Raw genomic sequence first — 8,768 nt, 5'->3', positions numbered from 1 at the left:
CACTGAAATAGGTCAAGGTCTTAAGGTATGGGATGTGCAGTGATTGGATTAAATAATCTGATTTTTAGCTCCCAACCAGCCAATCACTGATCAGCGCCTGTAAACCTGCAGGTCACCAGTGGATTTCTTGGAGCAGCTCTAATTTTTTTTGTGTAAGATCAGTCAGCCCATTGATACATTGCAGTGACTTTCCTCATGCAAGTTGGAATTGTTCTTGCCTTAATCTATGATCCATATTGGCTTAGTTGCTTTCAAGATATCTGTGCCACTAGACAAAGAGTATTGCTTAGTTTGTGTACATGGGCCTGGTGATGGAGTGTCAACAAAAGGCTGTTGCCATGCAGACGTAAATTCATTCTGGACAACGCTCACAATGGCTTTGCTCTGTGGACGACACATTCAGCACGAGGGCCTAGTTTCATATTCCCAGAATCAAGAGCTGCATTGGGATCAAACCAGTCTCCCTCATCTGTGATGCTTACAAGGGCTTCATTTCATCTCAGAGAGCTATTCTATCACGCTTCCTGTTTTTATCTCCTCATGAAACTGACACCTGCTCTTTCTCTCTATGTCTGTCTCTTTCTCTCTCTATCTTTAACACACACAAACACACACACAAAGGGCCACATTGGCAGCATATCCAAATGAAGTGCCTAATTGTAGTGAACAAAGGGTCTGCATGGGAGTGAAAGGAGAACCCGAACAAAAAACAAATAAGTAATGAAATTATGACAATACAGGGAGAAGGGATGATAGAGAGACAGGGAAAAAGAGAGAGAAAGAAAGAGAATCGGGTTGCCACAATGGTGAGGAACAATTGCGCCGCGTCAATGGAAAAAGAGGGGGGGGGGGGGCTATCTGGACAATAGAGCCGGTGACAGGAACACAATGGGTGCAGTGTTTTCAATTAGACATTATCTCATAGACAGAGTGGCAGGTCTCATTGTTCGAGGGGGCTATTTCAGGACTGCCTTTGTGTAGGGTAGTGCCATATCTCACCCACCCCCACACACACCTCTCCTCGATCCCAAACTCCCGACTCACCCTCTCCTCCATCACCACACACCTTCACTCCTGCAGAGGCCCTCTTATCTCCTGTTTGTGTGTCCATGGACACAGAGCAGGTCTTTTATTCGACCCCTATTTGCTTCCCATCATCGGAGGGCAAAGTTTGGCCAGCTTTGTAAAGAGATGGAGAGAATGTTACAACAAAAACATTGCCAGAAGCTGATGGGCATTGCTTGACGAGAGAATATCTGACCCATCCTGGTTCACCGGTGATGTCCTGGCTCTCCAACGAGTTGTGTTTACCAGCACGGAACCGGAGCCACATCCAAACCCCAACCCCCACAGGGACATTTCTGTAGAATGTTGTGCACACCACTATCGGCTTAATCGGGTTATTGTGGTCTTCGTATCTTTAGAGGGTAGTGTTTGCAAAGAGCAGCTCTCGCCTTCGGCATGCTTCCGCAGCGTTGTTTTGTAGATTTCAGCGGATGAAGGGTTGGAAAAAAAGGGTGTTGCGGTGCGCTCGCTTCTCAGAAATAATGCGAACTTTGCTTATCGGATAGAAAAATCTGTAACATGTTGACATATTAAGAGAAAAAAAAACACGGTTGTTTCAACAAGTCCTATTCAGCATCTCCCGTGCGGTCAGCCACAATTCGGCATATGTGTCTGTTTTTTTGGTTTTTTTTGAAGGTTTGTAAATGCACACATAAGCAGATGTCTGCTATCACTGTGATATTGTGTCAGCTAAGCAGAATAATCTTATGAGGTTTTTCCACTGTTGGTGTTTATCTCAGCATAGTCAGTCAGCGCCCCCACCCTTCTCTCTGCTGTAGATGTTACATTTTGTATCTGGGCTGGATGTCAGGGGGTCACACATTTGCAGAAACACAAATAACTTGTCAAATGTTAAAAACCCTGTATCAAAGCAAGGATTTCAACATACTTTTTCCCTCTTTATAACTAAATTGCATCCAACCACTCCATGCAACCTTCCCTGAAGTGTTATTTAGTGTTTTCTAAGTTTACTGAGTTTACCGGTCTCCATGTTACTGAATGAATAGTACTGTACTTTTAAAATGTTTATTTCTCATGAGATATGAATATTTGGTACTACAATTAGCACATCTGATTCTAACAAAACCTCACAGAAAATCTAAATTCTATAGTCATTATATTTTCAATGAAACCCTTGAAATTAATGAAACATCTAATCAATTTTGTTAAAATAAGAGGATGCAATATTTTTAAGATAACTAGAGGTGATAAACTGTGTCATTTCAAAAAATCTTGTATTTCCGTAAAAGGTTTCAAATTAAAAACCCAGCCTAACCCTTACCCAAAAGGGTAAGAAACAAACCCATTTAGTTCTCAGCTGGCTAAGCCATTTAGTGTCCTCTAGTTGGAATGACTTTTTAAAAACAATGATCAATATTTTAAACACACTTCACAAATATTTCGTGTCCTTTCACATAAGTTGAAAAAAACATATCGTAAATAAGCTAAGACTATATATATATATATATGGACACATATTCTGCCTTTCAATTTGTTTTGCTAATTTGTTGAAAGTCGGGATTTCACTGGATAAAATGTAGCCTCACAACAAACCAACTTCTGCATTCTGTGCCCAGAGACTTTACTTTTAGGTTTTAGTCTGCACAACAGAGTTTTTCCTTGCATGTCTTACACTCACAATGTTGTTTTTTAGGGATTTTTATTTGTTTGTTCCTTACTTGTATTTCATACATTTGCAGAAAATATTCTGCAAATGTCAAAAATTGAAAACGCCACATAGCTTTCTGGATTATCTATTAACGGAAATCGCATGTCTGGAATGGCCAGAGCTAATTTTCAAATTCCAACCAAAAGTCTTACCAGGACCTTCAAAAAAAAAAAAAGATTGGTCTACATGAACCAGGTAGCCCAAAGAGCACTGTGAAAAATGAGCCAGGGTACCCTTTTAATGACTTCATAAAGAGTGAGGTGTGTTGTAGCGACTGAACAAGCTACATGAAAAAGGAACACCTGATTCAGTTATGCACAAGTCACAAAATGTCCTCTGCTCTGTTTATGTGTTTTGTGGAATGTTTCATGTTTATGGATTCATATGTCCTCTGTATGACTGCTGTGCTGGCGTGTCACAACACTGAGGTGACAGCAGCAAAATACAGAAACCAGTTTAAGCTCTGCAGACGATAACTGTACTCATCATAACATATCCCAGCCTGCACCTCATTGTTAGCATCCCTGATGGCTTGTGGATTATCAGGGTCATATAAGGCTGAAAGTCTTGCAGCTAGAGCGCTTCTTCTGTCAGAGACATATTCCTCAGGAAAAAAGTCCAAATGACTGGATGACAATTCAGCTGTTCTGGTTCTGCTCACTATGCAGAAACCCCAGACCACAATTCTAAAAAACTTTTTGTTTTTGTCAAATCCTGCATCAGAAATGCATCATTATAGTACCTTGCTTTTTTGTTATAATAGTCTACGATTGTTAAAAAGGAAATTATATGTAAAAAATGAAAATCATAATATATCAATTCTGATTTTGATCTGGTAGCAAACTTATTAAAACTGGTTAAAGGGATAGTTTGGATTTATCTGAAGCAAACGTCCGTCTGTAGTAGACAGAATTCAAATTGTTTTGCGCACAAGATTATATTAATGGATATTAAACATCTACACTTTCACAAAAGACTCCTGTTACTATCCAGCTGCCACTGTTTCTTCTGCCTAAAAACATCTGTGCTACAATTCAAAGTAATATTGAGGTTCTCAATAGACCTTATCACCTGTGACTCGTCAATCAACTCTAAGTGAGCTAAAAGTGAAGTAAACTGGGTTCAAAATGGTACTTTTCTGTGTTTTTCCAGGTCTTGAAGTTGTTTGGAAATTATTCTGGATTGGACTGATACAGTCAGAATCCTCCATCAGCGATCGGACTTTAGCATCGGAACGTAGACATTCAGCTGAGAAAACAGCAACAAATTTACAAAACAAAAGACGTTTAATATCTTGTCAAACCACTCTAAGGAGTTCTTTTCTTTTCCACAAACTCATTGTATACTCGAGAAAAGACAACAAACATTGAGAATAGCTTCACGGAACGTCACTTCAGAAATTCTTCTGTAGGTCACCATTCGGTAAGGCATGTACATTTTACTCATCAGTAGTAAAAGCTACAGTCATAGCAGCGTTTTGTAGTCCAGTGTCAATGTTTTCATGTCCACATTCTGAAAAAACTGAAACTTTGTCTCAATGCTATTTTTCACAAGTGTTATTAAGGTCTTGCATTCAGTCATCAGGAGCCATGATGTACTGTAGACTGTTGAATATCCCTCTAGTTAAAATAGTTCATACAGAGTTTGGATGGACAGAAAAGCTGCTTCAGAATCTGCACATACACAGGCTTTCAGTGTCAGTGTACTCCATCATCCTGGCAATAACTGAATTAGGTAACTGCTGAATATTACCCCGGACATGACTAGTTTGAGTGGTTTACTGTGTGTGTGTTTGTGTGCATTTGAGGGAACGTAGTGTGTTGGCAGGTGAGCATGCAGTCAGCAGCTCTCAGATAGAGAAGATATGTATCTAACAGCACAGTGGAGATAGCAGCCGAGTGACCTGATTCCAATCTTTACCATCAGAGTATTACTACCTCAGAAGTGAGAGGCAAACTGGGACACAGGAAGACAGTGTGGGCAATTGACCTCAGTTGAGGTTGGGGTTGTTATGACATGCCTCATGTAAATTGTTGGGCTACCAAGCCCACAGCAACCGTCACTGACAGAGGGGCTTGTGCTGGTGGACATATTTTTAAGCCATTTAACTGAAAAGCATTTTATTACTTTTATAAACATTATATCATTCTAAATAGGTAATTAATCACACTTCCTGTCCTGTTTTACTTATTGAGTTAACATCATGAAAATTTGGTTTTCTTTACTGCTGTGAGGGGAAAAGGGGGAAATTATATTCATAATTATAGAGTTGGTGTTATATTTGTTAGTAGTATTAGCTGATGTTGAGAAATTTGCTTTATTTTGTACATCATTAAAATCCTACCTAAGGAAAAGTTTAAACCTTTCACATCACATCTGGGGCATTTCTGTGAGGAGTGTGTATGTTCTTCCTGTGCATGCTTATATTTTCTCCAGGTTCCCTGGTTTTCTAACACAATTTAAAAACATGTTAAAAGCCTGTTAGATTATTTGGTTGCACTAACTGGCCATTAACTGTGCATGTGGGAGGATGGTATTCTGTGATTTGGTCTGTGATGGACTGGCGACCTGTCCAGGATGTATCCGTCCCTCACCCACTGACCGCTGAAAGTAACCACCAACTCCCCTCGTCCCTGAAAAGGAATAATCAGGTATAGACTATGTATGGATAGATGGATGGACTGTAGATGAAGCAGGGGACAAGCTAAACTGTTTGTAGTCACCCCCCTTACTGTGATACCCTTAAATAAAATCAGTTGCAACCAATTGTCTTCAGATGTCATGTAATTTGTCAATAGAGTCCACCTGTGTGCTATTTAACATGAAGGAGGGTCATGTTTTGTTTTTGTATTGCTTTTCGTTCTGAGTTTTTAAGGTTGTGGGGGGAAACTAAGGATTATGCGCACAAATGTTCTACATGTATACAGGTCTAAAACAGCATTGTATTCTTTTGGTACACAGGGTTACCAAACCAAAAGGCTTGAATGGTGTTTTATTAAGTTCAGTCTGTTTGCTTGTGTTCTTTCAATGAGCAGATCTACAGCATTCTATATGGGAGCCCTGCTGACACTTTGCAGCCATTGGCCAGCCTGCTCCATGAAGCATCTACAGGGGTTGGACAATGAAAGTGAAACACCTGGTTTTAGACCACAATAATTTATTAGTATGGTGTAGGGCCTCCTTTTGCAGCCAATACAGCATCAATTCATCTTGGGAATGACATATACAAGTCCTGCACAGTGGTCAGAGGGATTTTAAGCCATTTTGCTTGCAGGATAGTGGCCAGGTCACTACGTGATACTGGTGGAGGAAAACGTTTCCTGACTCGCTCCTCCAAAACACCCCAAACTGGCTCAATAATATTTAGATCTGGTGACTGTGCAGGCCATGGGAGATGTTCAACTTCACTTTCATGTTCATCAAACCAATCTTTCACCAGTCTTGCTGTGTGTATTGGTGCATTGTCATCCTGATACACGGCACCGCCTTCAGGATACAATGTTTGAACCATTGGATGCACATGGTCCTCAAGAATGGTTCGGTAGTCCTTGGCAGTGACGCGCCCATCTAGCACAAGTATTGGGCCAATGGAATGCCATGATATGGCAGCCCAAATCATCACTGATCCACCCCCATGCTTCACTCTGGGCATGCAACAGTCTGGGTGGTACGCTTCTTTGGGGCTTCTCCACACCGTAACTCTCCTGGATGTGGGGAAAACAGTAAAGGTGGACTCATCAGAGAACAATACATGTTTCACATTGTCCACAGCCCAAGATTTGCGCTCCTTGCACCATTGAAACCGACGTTTGGCATTGGCATGAGTGACCAAAGGTTTGGCTATAGCAGCCCGGCCATGTATATTGACCCTGTGGAGCTCCTGATGGACAGTTCTGGTGGAAACAGGAGAGTTGAGGTGCACATTTAATTCTGCCGTGATTTGGGCAGCCATATCACCCATAATGTTGTGTGCATTTCAATATTTTGAGCAAAACTGTGTTCTTACCCTGCTAATTGAACCTTCACACTCTGCTCTTACTGGTGCAATGTGCAATCAATGAAGACTGGCTACCAGGCTGGTCCAATTTAGCCATGAAACCTCCCACATTAAATGACAGGTGTTTCCGTTTCATTGTCCAACCCTTGTATGTATCTACAGGTCCTTCTCAAAATATTAGCATATTGTGATAAAGTTCATTATTTTCCATAATGTCATGATGAAAATTTAACATTCATATATTTTAGATTCATTGCACACTAACTGAAATTTTTCAGGTCTTTTATTGTCTTAATACGGATGATTTTGGCATACAGCTCATGAAAACCCAAAATTCCTATCTCACAAAATTAGCATATTTCATCCGACCAATAAAAGAAAAGTGTTTTTAATACAAAAAACGTCAACCTTCAAATAATCATGTACAGTTATGCACTCAATACTTGGTCGGGAATCCTTTTGTAGAAATGACTGCTTCAATGCGGCGTGGCATGGAGGCAATCAGCCTGTGGCACTGCTGAGGTCTTATGGAGGCCCAGGATGCTTCGATAGCGGCCTTTAGCTCATCCAGAGTGTTGGGTCTTGAGTCTCTCAACGTTCTCTTCACAATATCCCACAGATTCTCTATGGGGTTCAGGTCAGGAGAATTGGCAGGCCAATTGAGCACAGTGATACCATGGTCAGTAAACCATTTACCAGTGGTTTTGGCACTGTGAGCAGGTGCCAGGTCGTGCTGAAAAATAAAATCTTCATCTCCATAAAGCTTTTCAGCAGATGGAAGCATGAAGTGCTCCAAAATCTCCTGATAGCTAGCTGCATTGACCCTGCCCTTGATAAAACACAGTGGACCAACACCAGCAGCTGACACGGCACCCCAGACCATCACTGACTGTGGGTACTTGACACTGGACTTCTGGCATTTCCTTCTCCCCAGTCTTCCTCCAGACTCTGGCACCTTGATTTCTGAATGACATGCAGAATTTGCTTTCATCCGAAAAAAGTACTTTGGACCACTGAGCAACAGTCCAGTGCTGCTTCTCTGTAGCCCAGGTCAGGCGCTTCTGCTGCTGTTTCTGGTTCAAAAGTGGCTTGACCTGGGGAATGCGGCACCTGTAGCCCATTTCCTGCACACGCCTGTGCACGGTGGCTCTGGATGTTTCTACTCCAGACTCAGTCCACTGCTTCCACAGGTCCTCCAAGGTCTGGAATCGGCCCTTCTCCACAATCTTCCTCAGGGTCCGGTCACCTCTTCTCGTTGTGCAGCGTTTTCTGCCACACTTTTTCCTTCCCACAGACTTCCCACTGAGGTGCCTTGATACAGCACTCTGGGAACAGCCTATTCGTTCAGAAATGTCTTTCTGTGTCTTACCCTCTTGCTTGAGGGTGTCAATAGTGGCCTTCTGGACAGCAGTCAGGTCGGCAGTCTTACCCATGATTGGGGTTTTGAGTGATGAACCAGGCTGGGAGTTTTAAAGGCCTCAGGAATCTTTTGCAGGTGTTTAGAGTTAACTCGTTGATTCAGATGATTAGGTTCATAGCTCGTTTAGAGACCCTTTTATTGATATGCTAATTTTGTGAGATAGGAATTTTGGGTTTTCATGAGCTGTATGCCAAAATCATCCGTATTAAGACAATAAAAGACCTGAAATATTTCAGTTAGTGTGCAATGAATCTAAAATATATGAATGTTAAATTTTCATCATGACATTATGGAAAATAATTAACTTTATCGCAATATGCTAATATTTTGAGAAGGACCTGTATATGGTATACACGATCAGAATCCATTTCTTCAGGTCATCTTCCCAATCTTTGAAAGATGAAGGTGCATTATTATTTATCCCACAAATAACATATGAGTTGAAATATGAATTAAATACGGATTATACTTTTGATAACATGTTTAGCAGATAAGACTAACGATTGTAAAAATCTACATCTAAATTTTAGGTTGCCTTTTTTAATTTGTTATATCTTAATTTGCCGAATGTGTTAAAACGACTCTGCGTCTGTCTGGAAAGGGCTCAAGCAAATCAC

Source organism: Girardinichthys multiradiatus, chromosome 20 (assembly GCF_021462225.1).
Source record: "Girardinichthys multiradiatus isolate DD_20200921_A chromosome 20, DD_fGirMul_XY1, whole genome shotgun sequence".
NCBI classification, from domain to species: Eukaryota; Metazoa; Chordata; class Actinopteri; order Cyprinodontiformes; family Goodeidae; genus Girardinichthys; species Girardinichthys multiradiatus.
The sequence above is the reverse complement of the archived record's forward strand: the minus strand, read 5'-3'. Positions refer to the sequence as shown.